Below are 16,854 nucleotides of genomic sequence, written 5' to 3'. Positions count from 1 at the left end.
GTTTCCCCCAACAACAATAGGGTTTAGTTCACCATAGACATGGTGAAACTAGATGAAAAATGGTAGAAGAATGGAAAAGCAAACCCTAGAAAAGATGAAAAGGAGCCTAAGCATCCAAGAGATCCTCTCCAGAGAGAAAAATTAGGTCTGGTCGTTCTCCTCTGTCAAAAGAATGATTCTGAACTTGCAATAGGGGTATATATAGGTGAGGAGCGCATCAGAAAACGGGCCCAAGTCCAGCGAGTCACCGTCGGGCGGTTTAAGTGTGCCGCCCGGCGGTTTCCCATAAATGGCAGCACCGCTCGGCGGTTTCCCAAAACCGCCCAGCGTCAATCGCCATGCCTACTCCTCGTCCTGGACCGCCTGACGGTTTAAGTGTGCCGCTGGGCGGTGTCGACTCTTCAAATCTTCATTTTTCTGCCCTTTTTTTTATTCAACGACCTGTATCTTTAACTTCATTCTTTACTTTTCTCAAATTAGCTACAAAACAATGCAAAACAAGCATAAAATCGCTAAAAACAGCTTTCGACTCTCTTCAGACTCATTTTTTGAGTTTTGCTTGATTCTAAGCTCATTTCGAGTAGTAAAGGGTGTAATTTGGTCCAAATTGACATATGAAAATAACTGTTTTTCAACCTTCATCACTGCCACCAGGTGTTTCTACTTGCATAGGGCCACACACATCGGAGTAGTACACTACTCCCAGCTTCTCTGCAGACTTCTGGGATAAATATCTCTGAAAATTGCCACGGGTCTGCTTACATTGAACACATTCTTTGCAGACAGTCCCTGGAATATCTACCTTAGGTAAGCCAATCACCATTTTCTTCTGGCTTAGCATTGATAAATCCTGGAAGTTCAGATGCCCAAACCTGAGATGCCATAGCCATTCCTCCTCCCTTTCTGTTGTAGTAAAACAATGATAATTTACTACATCCATCACCAACTTGAATGTCCTGTTCTGTGACAATTTGGCCTATATGACTCGAGCAACGAGAAGGTTCACCCCATCAACCCGAAAGAGTTACCCCCAATGTAGAAGGTTTCATTTAAAAACACAACACCCACACAACAAACCACGAGTTGCTCCCCTTACCTGATTGGCCTTTAGCGGTTCTTGCCCCTGATTTTGATTTCTGCCTTTAACGGTTCTCCATAATTTATAATCTCCACTCCTTAGAATAACACCTTATCCTATTATGTTTTAATCTTCCCCAACACTTTAGGTTTTTATTTAGTTTTCTCTTAGACGTAAATCTTTCTTTTATTATTATTATTATTATTATTACTATTATTATTATTATTATTATTATTATTATTATTATTATTAAAATAAGGATCCCTATCCCTTACCTCAAACTAAAGCATACAAGTCTAAAATATATACTTACCACAAAAAAAAATAGGGTTAATACCTCCCTTGGTTCTCGTATTTGTGTGAAAATATTAGTTCGATCCTCAAGTTTTGAACTATCTCAATTGGGTCATAATTTTTTGTAAAAATGCACACATTTTATCCCAACCGTTAACTGATCTCAAATGGTATTAAGTTTAGCTGACATGGTATGCTGACGTGTTGGCTTAATCCCTTCTTGGTCCTCGTATTTGTGTGAAAATCTCAGTTCCGTCCTCAAGGGTCATAAATATTGTACCATGCACTCTACAATGTAATGGGTAGAAAAAAAAAACACAGTTTCTCTCTCTTCAAACCAATATGTAATCCATGCAGAAGAAAGAATAAAAGAGCCTTTCTCTCTCCTCTAGGATCAAAAGGTCAAGGCTCTAAAAAAATAAAAAGAAAGGAATCAAACCTTTCTCCTAACGCTGCTGGAGAAAAACACTATATTTCCTTGTTGGGCGTCGCTCTCTGCACCTCCCCACTTGCTCCCTCCACCTCCCCATTTCTTTTTTACCCTTCATTCTATTTTTCTATTCCTAATTTATCCTTTAATAAAAGTTTATTTTTAGAATTAAAATTTTATAATTTTTACACTCCCCGCATATAACCTATTCATTGTCTTTTTTCTTTTATGATCATGTTCTCATTCTTATTCTTTCTTCTTAAGAATTCTTTTTCTTATATTTGTGAGAGTGTAGTGAGTAAGAGGTTATTGAAATAATCGATGGAGGGGTGTCAAACTTCAATATTTCTATGTTGCTTGAAATAAGCGTCGAGGTATCTGGTAGACTTTATCAAACACTCTATGAATAAGCGTCGAGGTACCAACGTGAAAACCTTTAAACAGACATGACGTTCGTCAACGAATATCAACATCTGTTTAAGGTGAAACACGGATTTCAACATCCATTGACACAGATGCCCATATGCCCATATCTGTTTAAGGGCGTTTTTTCTGGAAAATCGATTCTGCATTAAAATTATTCTTCAGAATGAAATGCAAAAAGAAGCATAAAATGATATAGTGATGCAAATTATATGAAGTATAAAGTTGAATGAAAATGACCTAAGTGAGAGATTCCGACGTTGATTTGATTGATTTCGTGGTGGAATGGTTGGGCAAAAACAGAAAACGAAGCATGAAGAAGAAGGACGGTAATGGAAGTAAGAAGCTATGGCAGCGCCATCGCCATAGTGATGCAGTACAACTGCTGCTCTTCTCTTCTCTTCCCTTCTTAATTCTAGAATTATTGAAATTACAAAATCTCAAACTTTAATCCATCCTCACTTTTTGACCAATTTAAATCTACAGATTAAAATATTTTCATAAATAAAATTCGCATTTACTTTATAAATATATATTATGCAACAAATTAAGCATTCGTTTTTCATATATGTTTTATACAGAGTATGAATATGAAAAACTTTTATCATGTAGACATATTTTCATTTCTTAAATGCAAATAAAATGCTCCTTTATAAGATGAACTCTATAAAAGAAATTGAAATTGTATTTTCGGTTTAATATAAAACTTAAAAGAAAACTTCTTTTACTTGAACAATTGTTTATGAAAAAGTATTTCTTTAAGCATATAAACTCTTCCTTCAAAAATATAAATTTAATTCTCATATAAAGCATAAAATTTGTGATTAACAAACTCGGTAAAACTTTACTTACTTTATATACACACTTATTGATCTTCAATTTTAGATTCCAAAAAACATTGTTCCACTACAAGACATTTCTTTTTACACTTAAAAATATCAAGGTGCGTGAAAAAGTTAGAATTTTGCGTTATTGGTTATAATATAAAAGGGTATTTCAATGTCTCGTTTCTTCTGGCCTCTCTGCAAAAAAAAAAAAACTAAAACGCATAATAAACACTTTAATCTATATACACAGATACCAATTATATCTGCAGTAGCCTGTTATGTATTTAATCAAGATTCTTATATTAAATAAAAATACGGTATTATAAAGGGTTTGGATACTAAATGAAAAATGAAGTACCTGTGCCTCGAGGTAACTACCAAAATCAGCACCAAGGAGATAGAAATCTTTACTGATTTCCACCGTGTCACATAGGGATTTGAAGTACTATTTATAACCAAAATATCCATCTCGAACCATCCTAATGGTATTATCATATTAATATCAGTATTAGGAAAAAGAGAACAAATTAGAGTAACATTTGAATTAAGTTATGAACCTTAGTCTCCAAAAATGATCAAAGAAAGCCTTCATTATTATATTACAATTATTCATAAAGCGCGAACATGAAATATATTTCCTGTTTGACCAATTTTTGACAGAAAATTACAAAGCCAAGGCTGGGTATAATCAAGCCAACTATTCTATCCCTTTTAGGAAACAAAGTAGAATACGTCAGCATTTAAAAGCATCTGATTACAGACCTGCACATCTCCCTAGCAGATTTACAGACAGAAAAATTTATACACTTAGAACCTAGGAAATATGCCAAAGCAACTTGAGATCAGTGGCGGTCTGCAGCTTTGTAAGCTCCTCCGATAGTTTGCGTTTAGCTCCGGAAGCAGCCTTATCGCACCACTACGGAGAAGAGAACAAAGATAGAGTTTGGAGAGTTTAGAAGAAGTTCGTCAGAGAAAAAACAAAAGAGTGTGACGGAGATGGAAAAAGAAAAGACGGATCTCAAAAGATCAAGGGGGGGGGGTGGGGGTGGAACGCGGAGAATAAAAGTGAAAAAAAAAAGTAAAAAGGTTAAGAAAGGAAAAGAAAAAGGTCAAATGAAGAGAGTTGGGGAGGTAGAGGGTGGAAACGAGGAGGTAGAGGGAGTAACCCCCTTCCTCGTTTCAAAGAGCTATAGTGGGCCAGCGCCCACCAGTTCACAAGTCAAGACAAAGCACCAAAAGGAAAAAAATTGAATGCTAAAAGCCTTTTAAGGCCGAGAAAGGCCGTGAGAGGTTCGAACACGGCTCAGCAGGCCCACAACAAACCCAAAAATAGCACTTTAACCATTAAACCAATCCAAAATTCTATATAAACTTTTTTCAACCCATTTTAAAGATTAAAAAAAAATTATTAATTAATTTTCGCACATCTTCTTAATCCTTTTATCACCTAATAACATATCAAAAATAGATATTTAATATTAAAAAGCACAATAATAAATAAAACAATATTCTACTTAAAATATTTTATTTATTACAAATCTTACATTATTATTTTATTTATTACCAGTCTTACATTTTGCACCATTGCTTACAACATCATAATGATAATGATTCAAACTCCATTGTTTTCCTTTTAGGATCACAACACAAACCCAACATTCATCCACAACTCACTATGATAACAATCTTTACACCTCTTTTACACACAAAAACAGAACTGAGAAAACTTTCACCGCACATTCAACTCACTCATATGCACAAGGTATAGGAGTAGAAGTTGATAAGAGGATCCAAATGAGCCTAGGTCACAATAATCACTAAGAGATAAGTTGTAAGAGGTATGTCTTGAACCATAGATAAAGAATGAACATAACTAAATATATGGGGGTTTTATCCTCATGTTATGATAAATTAGATTTGTTTGTGATTTATTTTTCAATAGCTCTCAGTTTCATATATCCTAGAAAATAACCACGCTTCGCAAATCATCACTATCGTTCCCATCGTTCCACCATTTTCCATAACCTTGACTCTTTCTAATCAACCCTTCCATCATCATCCAACCCTCAATGCAATACAAAATCACCACTAAAGGTTAATCTATCACCCAATTAGCATAGAGGCAACACTCACAATCACTTCTGTCACCACCGTTCCCAACTTTTTATTAGAATTGGCTTAACACAACAACTATTTGCACTATTCTCCATCTCCATGGTTATGTTCAACCTTAATAATGCTCATGCACCTAAAGCCAGAACTAATACACTCAAAGCACCCAAACACTGGCCATATTTAAAACCAATCTTCACCATTATCCTATTAGCATGTTATGACATCTCGAAATAGTGTGTTGCAATGCTTATCAAAACTCTGAATGGTATATTATTGAGCTTGTCAAAGATCGAAATATGTATGTCGTCGAGCTTGTCAAAGTTCGGACTAGTATGTTGCCAAGCTTGTCATTATTATGATGCTCACACATCACAAACTTCATTATTATCTTCATTTTCCATGGTCATTCAACCATCTAAAAATTTTCCAAGCAATCAAAACAAAAACCCAACACTACACATTATAGAGACTCGTTTTTCCCATCTTCATTCATGTTTTATCCATCATCACTCGGGAACTTCCATCTTCTCAAGAAACTTCATTTATTTTTTATCAGCAAAAGCCGGTAAAATCGACAAGGTTAGCAAGGTTGGTGAGATTGATGAGGTAGGCGAGGTCGTCGATGCTAACGAGATCAACGAGGTCGACAAGGTGGTGAGGTCGACAAGGTGGTGAGGTCGACAAGGTTGAAGAGGCCGACAAGGTCGGTGATCCTGACTATTACCCCTTTTTAGAAAATATGTGTTATTTTGGGTTGACCAACTTTCTTACTTGTGCACTCATGGTTTTAAATTTCTTCACCCCTATTTTTGTTTAGTTTCTTCGGTTCTTCATTTTATGTTTACTTTGTGCACCTCTACATTTTGTTAACCCATACCCCTTATGTGCTTTGTTGTTGTTTTTAGGCCTATTTTGTTTTACTTGTTGCTCCTCAATATTCATAGCACACACATATTTCTTATTAATTTCCCATCACACCGCTCGTTTTACTATGCATCCTTGTAGTTTTTTTGTCCATTTGGGTTGTTTTAAATTTTAGACTTTTATTTTTATTTCATTTTAAACACATATCTTTAGCTTTTTGCCTCCTTCATTATCTCACAAACCCATCTTTTTTTATAATATAAAAATAATAAAAATTATAACATTAAAAACAAAAAATGTTTTTTCAGCATTTTTAAAACTATGATTACTTATGTGATCATGTGCATCATCCTAGTTTTAATATCTTTGTTGTTCTAAATAAATAATTAATGTTCTAAAGATACAAGTACTCGTGCAACTGCCACATCATCCTTGTACTTAATAGCCTTCTTTTTTTGAAGTGATTAAAATGTTTCTAATGGTATAAGTATTCGTGTGACCATTCGTGTCGTCCTAGTAATCAATACATTTATTTTTCTCAACCATGTCAAAATTACTAAAAGAATACAAAATCTTCAAAAACTAAAAACATCAACATTTTCAATGAACAATCTTTCTTTTAAGAGCTATGTGATCCTTTTCAAATAGTTTTTAAGAAAGAACTACCTAACCTTGGCTTCTCATTCTCTAGAATATTATTTTCATGAAAAGTTAAACATTTTGAAAACCACATCAACTTTGTACATTTAAGGAAAGCTATGGCCTTTGTGCAGACACATTAGGATGTTAATACATGCTTAATCGACTCTTGAATCCAAAATCCAATTTTTATAAAATATGTCTTATTTTATGGTTTTTTATAGTTTTTAAACACATTTATTTCTTAGTTTGTCATCCCATCATGATTTCATTTGTAACAAAAGATAGATAAACAAATTTTCCCATGCCTTAAGTGTTAGTTATTGAATTAATCCCTCTTGTTCGTGTAATTATCATTTCCCATCACAAATTTAAATGAAGGGCCTTCTCAATTGAGAGTTTTAAAAATTTAGCCACTATTGACTATAATAAATTATGAGTAGTCACCATTAATCAATACTCTAATGGACATTCTTCCCACATAAACCATGAGTGTAGTAATACACCCCTAAATCTCCTTTTAAAGCATTAAGAGACAAATGATTATCATCATTCTCAGTATACTTTGATTCTTTCTATTTGTCAGCATTATTTTCCATAAAGTATGAATCATCATGCTCCAATTGTAAAATAAATACTTTTTAGGCCACTTATGATTAAACAAAAACTTCTCATCACAAAAATAACACAAGCCTTTTTCTCTGCATAATTGCATTTATGTTGGTGATAACGGTTGAAAAATAGTTATTTTCATATATGATTTGAGACCAAATTACACGCTTTAAGACTTAGAACGAACTTAGAATCAAGCAAAAACGCATAAATTGAGTCAGTTGAAAGTCAAAAGCTATTTTTAGCAATATTATGCTTGTTTTGCATTGTTTTGTAGTATTTTTGATGAAAGTGAAGAATGGGATTGAAGATAAAGGTCTAAGACTCAAGAAAGAGGAAGAAAAATGAAGAAAAGAAGAGTCTAGGAACCACACAACGCCAAAATCCACCACTGGGTGGCCAAATGCGAGGAGAGGCCATTGTCTGACACCCAGGGGACGACGCTGGGCAGTTTTATGGTAAAGGGCAAACCGCCGGGCGGTGGAACTCAGCGCCAGGCGGTGGCGCGATTATGGGCAAACCGCCGGGTGGCATAAGTGTGACGCCGGGCGGTTGTCTACTGGGATTGGGCTTGTTTTCTGTGACGCTCCTCAGCTATAAATAGCCCTATTGCGACTTGAGAGTCATTCTTTTGACAGAAAGGGGCGGCCAGACCTAATTTTCACTCCTTGGAGAAGATCTCTTGGATGCTTAGGCTCTTTTTTATCCAATCTAGGGTTTTCTTTTCCATTCTTCCATCATTTTTCATCTAAGTTCACCATGACAATGGTGAACTAAACCCTTTTGTTGTTGGGGGAAACAATGTAATCTTTTGAAACTCTCTTTTATTGAAACTCTTGTTTATTTATATGCTTTTCGTATGCTTTGATTATCAGTTGTTGGGTTCTCATCTACGCTTAAAGCTTTTATCGTTTAACTCATTCGATAATTGTTGTTTGTCTTTATTGATACAGGAACGTACGGTACTGTCATGAACTGGTGAGAAATTCCTTGATTAAGCAATACCACCTAGGGTTAGGGGGTAGGACGATAAATTGTTTTTGCTTCTATTCTTAACACGTTATTAATTACTATGGGAGGCTAGGGATTGCAAGCCAGTAATTAGTAATATGCTCTTTTCACCGAGGGATCGGGTTAAGGGTAGACCAAGAAAGTTTGTATGACAATTAGATAACAAAGCAAATTAAATAAGAGGAGTAGATAAGAGAGAGCGGATAAGATGAAATTGTAAATCCCCAACAACTCCATTCATCCATAGTCTTTTTCTCGTCAATTGAATCAACCGCATTGGCATGTTTATTTTGTGTTTTTGTATTCACACCAATTAATTTTCTTTACAAGTCTTACGATTTCAATTTGTATGAACGATAAGGCCTTCGAGTCTCTTGGGAAGAATGATATTGGGTTTACCAATTATATTACTTGAAACGATCTCGTACACTTGCCAGAGAGCCAACAATTAGGCTTATCTACTTGTTAGGACTCTTCAACAGTAGTCCTGGAGGATTAGGTAATAATGATGGTAATGTAGGATTTCATTCGTTGTTGCGAGTTTTGGATTGTTTTTGGTTGCTGCTGTATTAGGGGAACCAATTAGAGAAGAATGACTGAACTTAACTGGATATGTAACCAAAGCCTTTTGATTGGGCATATACTTTTCTTCATGCAACTTAGCTAACCACTGTTCGCAACAAATTCAGGAGAGAAAATGCAACCATATCTCGCTTAATATTTTGAAATTTAAGAGTATTAGGGACAATTTTCAGATTCATGAAGAGTTACAACCATTCTCTATGATTTGAAAGATACGTGATCAACATCTATATAAAGGGATCTTATACTCTATTGAAATGAGAGACTTTTTCTCTACATTTTGTCATTTACTTCACATACAAATCAATTCGTGAGAATTTTATTCTTGTTTGACGTTAATACTAAGGGTGAGTATCATCGTTGTATTTCTTCTTTGCATCTCAAAAGCAGATTTCGTGATCCCCTTTACTCTTATAAGGGACGAAATATTGATTTTAGGAGTGTGTATTCATGCATAGAAGATTATACCAAGTCTACATTATTGTTCATCTTGTTTTCCTAAGTTCTTGGAAAATTGTTCCAACAGTTGTTAACACTCTGGCAAGTGTACCAGATCGTATCAAGTAATAATAAAATGGTAAGTCCAAGTATTGTTTTCCCAAGAGACTCAAGGCACTAAACTGTTGTGCTTTAGCTTAACCAATCAAGACTATAAGAACAATATTCTGGGATTTTTGAATATAAAGTACGAAAAAGTAAACATGAATGCAATTTGATCAATTGAGGTTAAACACGAAAGTGGATGGATGATGTTGATAATATGAGATGAGTTTGTTGTTTAGGTTTAGATTTCACCTAATCACCCTCATATATGAATGAATCCATCTTCTTCATTAATGTTAATGAAACTTCCTAGTCTACTCTAAACCCGATCGTGATTTGTAGATATCTCATGATACCAATCTTAGGGAGAGAAGAGGAGAGTTGTCACCACCTCCAAATCCACCTACCCCAAGAGTGCAATATCTACTCATGATATTTACAAATCATAAGATTTATGCCAAATATGAATAAATCATAACAAGCATTTGAGCAAAGAAGAATATTTCTAACAATTAATGGAAGAAGCATATATATTTGATGAGTCGATATTTTATCGACTTCACTTAGTTTATTGTGCTAGAATTAATCAGGGAATTGTGCTTAATTTTCCAGTATTTTCCCGTTTTTCCTAAATATGCTTAATTTGACCGGAAATTCTAATTTTAATTAATTTGAATTTTTTGAGCTAATTATTTGCATTATTAATTGCAGGGAAAATATTGGAGACATATTTTGGAGCATTAGGATGGAGACAAAATAAATCAAGACTCTTCCATAAGCGTTTTAGAATTAGTTGTATTTTAATTTAGTAGTTTAGAATTTTTAAACAAACTTTGACATTGTGGGCCAATTTTTGGTATTTGTGGTTGAGCCCAATAGTAAAAAAATGAACACTTGGCACCTAGGGTTTTGGGGTGGACCCCACCCCATTATTTTTAGACACTTGGCCTAGGGATTAAAAAAGAGTATCAGCCGTCATTTTTTTGGAGAAGTTGGCTGGAACGGTGCAGAGGGACTCTCTCGGCTGAACCAATTTTTCTTGAAAAGAAAACAATGTTTGTAATATTTGATTGTGGATGAAAGGTTGCAACATTTTCTCTGAAGGGGGGTACCGCCACTTGCTGGCTATGTTTCGATTTTTTTTTTAATATATATATATATATATATATATATATATATATATAGAGAGAGAGAGAGAGAGAGAGAGAGAGAGAGAGAGAAAAGCTTGTAAACGTTATGAAGGGGTTGTAACATTTTCTTTATTTGAAATCTGCCACCGTGATTTACTACTTGCTTTTTTTATTTAGCTTCATTATTTTAGCAAATCCCAACGTTGCCTTCATTTTTGCTGCATTAGTTTTAATGATTGGAGAAAGTTGCTGGAGGCTTACACTTTGGTATAGGTGCGGTCATTTCATTCAGATTTTTGGAGAATTTTTCTTTCAGTTTCTTTAGCAATAGTGCTAGGCATACGGAGAATTTGCTTCCACTTTTTAATTGGTGGTGTGAATTCCAAGAAGAAGGTGCGTTGATTTCAGCTGCTGGTCACGTACATGGATGTTACGAGAACGTGAAGTATGTTATGGCCTTGTATGGAAGCAGCTCGGTGATTCATCTTTGGAGTTAAGCAAGAAACGGTGATTAAATGGAAGTGCAGCAATGCTGTGATGAATTATAGTGATGAGTCAATTTTATTTTTAAGCCTATGGTCAAACTACTGCATGTCACGGCCAAGAGGTTATTTTACAGCATTGCAAATTTAATTTCATTAGGAGATGCATTGGTCATATAAATTGTTAGTAGGAGTTTGTGTTGTTTATTTCTTGTGTTTTAAATTAATTTGCATTGTAGGATTAGTTGTTTTTAATTTCTTTAATTTAGTTTTGCATTTAATTTAATTTAACTGTGTTTAGATATTTGTTTAGTCTAGTATTGGGTTTAGCATTGTCACTCTCTGGACTCGATTTTAAAAAAACTTACTGCAACCACACCAGAGGTCCAAATGCTACGTTTTATATATCAAATGAAAGATAATTGAGTCTACTTTCCAGGAAAAAAAACCTAATCTCATTTAGAGCTCTGTAGAAAATGTTATGGTTAAAACATTGAGCAAAGGTCAGAGCTGCCTAGTTCCAGCGTGAATTTTCGTTTTTACTGTTTTAATTTCATTTTAATTTTTCCGCATTCACCACGCAAACCTTTCACAAAACCCCCCCCACTTCGTGTTTGACTTGATTCTGAACCGCAGTTGGTCCTTGAGAGACGACCTAGGGGTCACTCCCTAGCATTATACTGCATTTCTAAATTGCAATCAAATTTGTATGGACCGCGACATCCATCAATATTCAAGAATAATTCAAATACAAAAGATTTTAGAATAATTAAAATTCAATTTTTGCACGGGAAGCTTTCTAGGGACTGATCCGTATTTAATATCCATGTGTAAGACGATAAAAGTTTACGTGCTGATATTATATACGGGTGTTGGAAAAAAAGAAATAAAAATTTAATTAAAAGCACGAAAATTTCCCCTCTGTCACTGACGAAAAAAATACATTCAGCTTTGCAAAAAAGAATTAAAAAGTTCTCAACTGAACTTTCATTCCCACAGGTGCCCCTCTTCGCGAACCTTCATACCCGCACCTCTTCTTCACTGAACTTCTTCATTGTCAGTCTCGCAGTTGTTCTCTTCTCCCTTTCTGAACCAAAGTTTCTTCCGCATTAATGTTTTTTCCGATCAAACATTACCATCGCGAGTTGTGAGGATTAGGATTTCATTTGTCGAACGCTGTGAGTAATTGAAGCTTTAAGGCTATTTTGTATTTTCGTTTTCTCTTTTTGTTGTTACATTGACCAATTTTTGGTTATTGCTGTTTGGAGGTTTGAAATCGCGACTTTGGAAACCCTAGGTTGGTTTCTTCGAACTGGAAGCTCGAGTTGTAGTCGCCTCTTGCTGGTGGTAAGTTTGAATCGCTTATATTTCAGGTTTGAAATCGCATTTCAGTTTTCTTTTCTCTGGTTGTTGTTACCTTGACATATTTTTGGTCGTTGTTGTTTGGAGGTTTGAAATTGGGATTTTGGAAACCCTAGGTTAGTTTCTTCGAAGCGAAAGAGATAAGATGGAGCTGGAGCTATAATTGCCTTCTGCACTTGGTAAGTATGAATTACTTAAATTTCGGTTTCTTTTTATTGGTTGTTATTGAAAGGTGATAAAAGGTCATATATACTACTTAAGTATATATTGAATCAACACTTCCTGTGCTAATTAGTTGTTTTTAGACTATAATTAGTGTAGTGTCTTAAATTGGTAGATTTCACTCACTTAGTTTAGAGAACTTAAGGGATTTTTAGATTATCCTTACATAGATTTTGTTGTAGTTAGTGTGCATCTTAGTTGTTTTGACTTTGTACTTATATTGGATATAAAAGATGTTTGCCATGTTGCATACAAGCTAACCAATTGAATACAAGTAATGAAAAAGGAGTATGTTAGTTATTATAAACAGTATTATGTGTGCCTTGCTGGTGCTGATGCCACTTTAAAATGATATTTCCAATTCCCAAATATTCATAAAGATTATATCCAATGATGAACTTTGATAATTAATTGATTGTAATACCTGTAATTGATACATTTAATAGTTGTGTTAGTTATTTTGATTATCTATTGAGTAGAAATCAAATCTTCTCTGAGTTTTGCTATGTTGTGACTTTATGTGTGCATAGTTGTTCGTATCTTTTTCCCCTTTTCTTCCTTTTATATTTTTTTTTCGACTGAAAGGAAATTATGTTACGAGTTCTTTTTTCTACTTTTTAATTCCAGCTTTTCAAGACATCTTTGTAGCTAGTAGAGGTTGCAAGGTGAATCAGAAAATTAATTGGTTCGATTTAATCTGATTGTCTTTGATGGTGTTTAAGAAAGTATAAGTGATGCTACTATTGAAAACAGTAAAACTATACATGAATTTGGAAGAATAAAAGGAAAAAGGATATATATGTGCAATACGTGACTAAGTGATTTTGAAATATTTTATCACTTCTCTGATAATTATAACTATAGAACTTTCTTCTTCTATTTTAAGTGATTTATAAAGTTTTGCATTTCAGAAATAAATAGTTTGTTTGGAGTGTGAACAGAGGATAAAAGGAATCAAACTATAGTCAGCAAAATTATTAGAGAAAATTAAACATACGAAGTTTTGAAAACCCGCCAAACCTTGCAACTCTTGAGTGTGTTGGTTTCAATTATGACTGCCAAGTGACTATTGCCTGTCTTCAAACTATGAACATAATAATAATAATAAATAATAATTCCATATTTAAATTTGATTTGTGAAAGTAAGTGAAGAACTTAGAAGTAGGTGAAAAGTGTGTTGGGTGATAGGTTAATTCTAAAGCAAAAGTTGGAGATAATGTCACCAATTTGTACTTAATAAGAAAGTTTTTTTTAATAATAGTAATTAGACTATATTTGAATAAATTGCTTTATAAATACTTGAATAAAATAAAATCATTAATATTGGATACATTCTACTGAGAATAAACTTCTGTGAATTAAGACCATTTTATTAAGTAGGTGTTACAGAAATAAAAATGGTCATTCATTTTTTAATCATCATTCTGTCTACTATAGTAACAATTAAGATTGAGCAGAATATTCGAGTACCATACCTAGCCCTAGTCAAAGCAACATTTGCTCTTTGTGCATTGGTAAGAAAACCCACTTTTCCACTCCCATTAAACCTTACAGTTGAAATTATTATGATATCTTCTTCGCCTCCTTGAAAACCATCCACAGAACGAACGCTAACAGTGAAGCCAGGATGAGAAGTGCAACTGTACTGCTTCATTTTGTCCTGAATCTCATACACTTGTGCATTGTATGGAGATATAATTCCAACGATAACCCTTTTCTTTGACTTCATAAACTCTGCCAAAAAATAGAATACAATTAAGATGAATCAGTATAGCACATTCAAAACTATATATATAGAGATATCTTTGTAGAAAACAACCATTACAGAACACATTAGCACACTGAAAATTAGAGAGATAATAATAACCTTTTTTAAGGCTTCCAACAATCTTAGAAATTGCAGCAGCTTCAACCATGTTCTTTGAACTAAAACCTCCACGAAAAAGATCCATACATCTCTCCCTCAATGAAACTCTTACCATAACTACTTTGCTCGACATTGGGGCCATCAATAATTAACCCATTGTAGAACTCTTGGCATGGAAACAAACTAATAGATATGTGCATTCTATACTGAACATGTAGCATATGTTTATTGTATCCCAAACGTACAAGCCTCTCGAACAAACTCCTTCCAAAGTCAGCATTTTTAGCAATCTAAAAATGTTTCATATATTAGATATCTAATTTCATTTTTTTAGCAATGATAAAAAATAGCACAACCCAGCTAAATTACCTTGCTTTTGACCAATGCGGGAAGTTGTTTCTCGTCACCGATTAGAATGCAATGCTTTAGGCCTGGAAGCCTTAACGGAATAGCAGAATTGCATTCTTTAAGCTGAGTTGCTTCATCAATCACTAAAAATATTTAAGAAGAGTTTATATGAAAGAAACAAAAAAGACTAATGAGTGGCATATATTTGTATGAGATATGTGGTTAATGCTTAGAGTATTAAGGAAAGCTTTGACTATTTTGAATAGTTAGATACTACATTTTCATTAGAATTTGGCTATATGCAATAATACCTAAGATTTGACTACATTCAACGTAAAACCCAAGATTTAATATTTATTGATCTTGATTTTCTTACGCACCATTTAACTTTATATGTGATATTTTGAATGAGTGAAATTTTCTTTGTAATGGAAATTTCGATGCTTGTTTGGTAGCTTTTGTTTCAGTATACTAATATATCACTGCATAGGATAACATAGGAAGCTTTGATGACCTAGATTGAATTTTCAGGTAAAGTATATTATGTGTACTATTCTTATGCGGTACATATATATTAAGGTTTCCAAATCTGCACTTTATTTTCCCAAATTTTCCAATCCTTGAGTGGATTTCATTACCTTGTTTTTCCTCCATTTGCAATTATTTGGTTTTATATTTAGTATCCATTTTCAGCCTAGTTAATTGTGGATTTTAGATTCTTTGCAATTGCTTCTTGCTACATAGTTCTGCATCTGCATCTGCAATCCAGTATACAACAAGGTTGTTTTCACAATCAGCCAAAGCTCGTAGTAAGTTTTCAAGAGAAAAGGTGAGAAGTATTGACATTTTATGTTATACCTAATGCATACTGTAGTGATTCATAAAGTTTATTTACATTCAAGCATATAACATGAATATACTTTATGAAAATGCATTTTTGGTTTTCTATATTTGATATGCTTTTGAGATGGTTGATTCGTGTCTCAGCATAAATCTTGTCTACTGTTTCAACAAATCCTCAATTCTCCCAGTCAATTTCTTTACTAGTTCTTCTTTTAACCATGCAAACAACACAAATTAAGGAGGAAACAATTATGAAAATGCAGAGATTTTTTAATGAAAGAATTCCTTTTCAAGGCTATCCTAGATTATGGGATTAATACTTTATCCAAAAATCAGAAGATGGAATTGGTATCATTTCCTCTTCTTTTTGAATACAGCTACAGGTGTTGTGGCATAAACCCACCCTCAACGTGTTTCATGAGTTACCTAAACATTAAGATAAGACATTCTATTTGTTAGACTACCATGACTAAGTACTTTCCTTACATTATCTTGCAAGGAGAGTGATGGAGATTCAATTACCAATTGTTCAGTGTTGTACTTTCTTATTAATTTTCCTTGAAGGAAAAATTGTAATACATAATTAATTTAGCCTTTTCTAAAGTACTGGCTAATTTTTCGTTAATTGATAACAGAACATGGATCATGCTCCACCTAATCGTTCATGGATGTATGATAGGTGTTATAGAAGAAGATGTGCTTTGAAAGAGTCATTTGTATTGGGTGTTGAAGAGTTTATAATTAAAGCTTGTGAACAAGAATGTTATCAAAGAGATGGGGGGCTTCGATGTCCATGTTTAAAGTGCGATTGTACAAAGATTCTGAACAAAAGAGTTGTCAAGGTTCACCTCTACAAAGACGGTTTCAAGAGCCTAATTATTTCATTTGGGAGGATGATGGGGAAACCATGCCAGAAACTGATTTAGTTAATGATGTCACTTCGAGGGGTGTGGAGATAGAAGGTGAACCAAATGAACAAGTTATGACGATGGAAAACATGGTGCATGATGCTCTTATGCAAAGACAACCCTTCCAACCATCAAATTCTTCTAACATGGAAGAGGCTCCAAATGAAGAAACTCAAAGGTTTTATAACCTTTTGTTGGAGGCAAATACGCCTTTGTATGGAGGAGCATCATATACTAAATTATCAATGTTTGTGAGGCTTTTAGCTTGCAAGTC

At 34.0% G+C, this 16,854-nt stretch overlaps 1 pseudogene; it reads right to left on the bottom strand.

Annotated features, from left to right (window-relative positions):
* Positions 1-14,019: 14,019 nt before the first annotated feature.
* Positions 14,020-15,483, bottom strand: LOC111241219 (annotated as a pseudogene).
* Between the last annotated feature and the right edge of the window lie 1,371 nt (positions 15,484-16,854).

The sequence above is a fragment of the Vigna radiata genome, unplaced genomic scaffold (assembly GCF_000741045.1).
Source record: "Vigna radiata var. radiata cultivar VC1973A unplaced genomic scaffold, Vradiata_ver6 scaffold_262, whole genome shotgun sequence".
NCBI classification, from domain to species: Eukaryota; Viridiplantae; Streptophyta; class Magnoliopsida; order Fabales; family Fabaceae; genus Vigna; species Vigna radiata.
The sequence above is the reverse complement of the archived record's forward strand: the minus strand, read 5'-3'. Positions and strand labels throughout refer to the sequence as shown.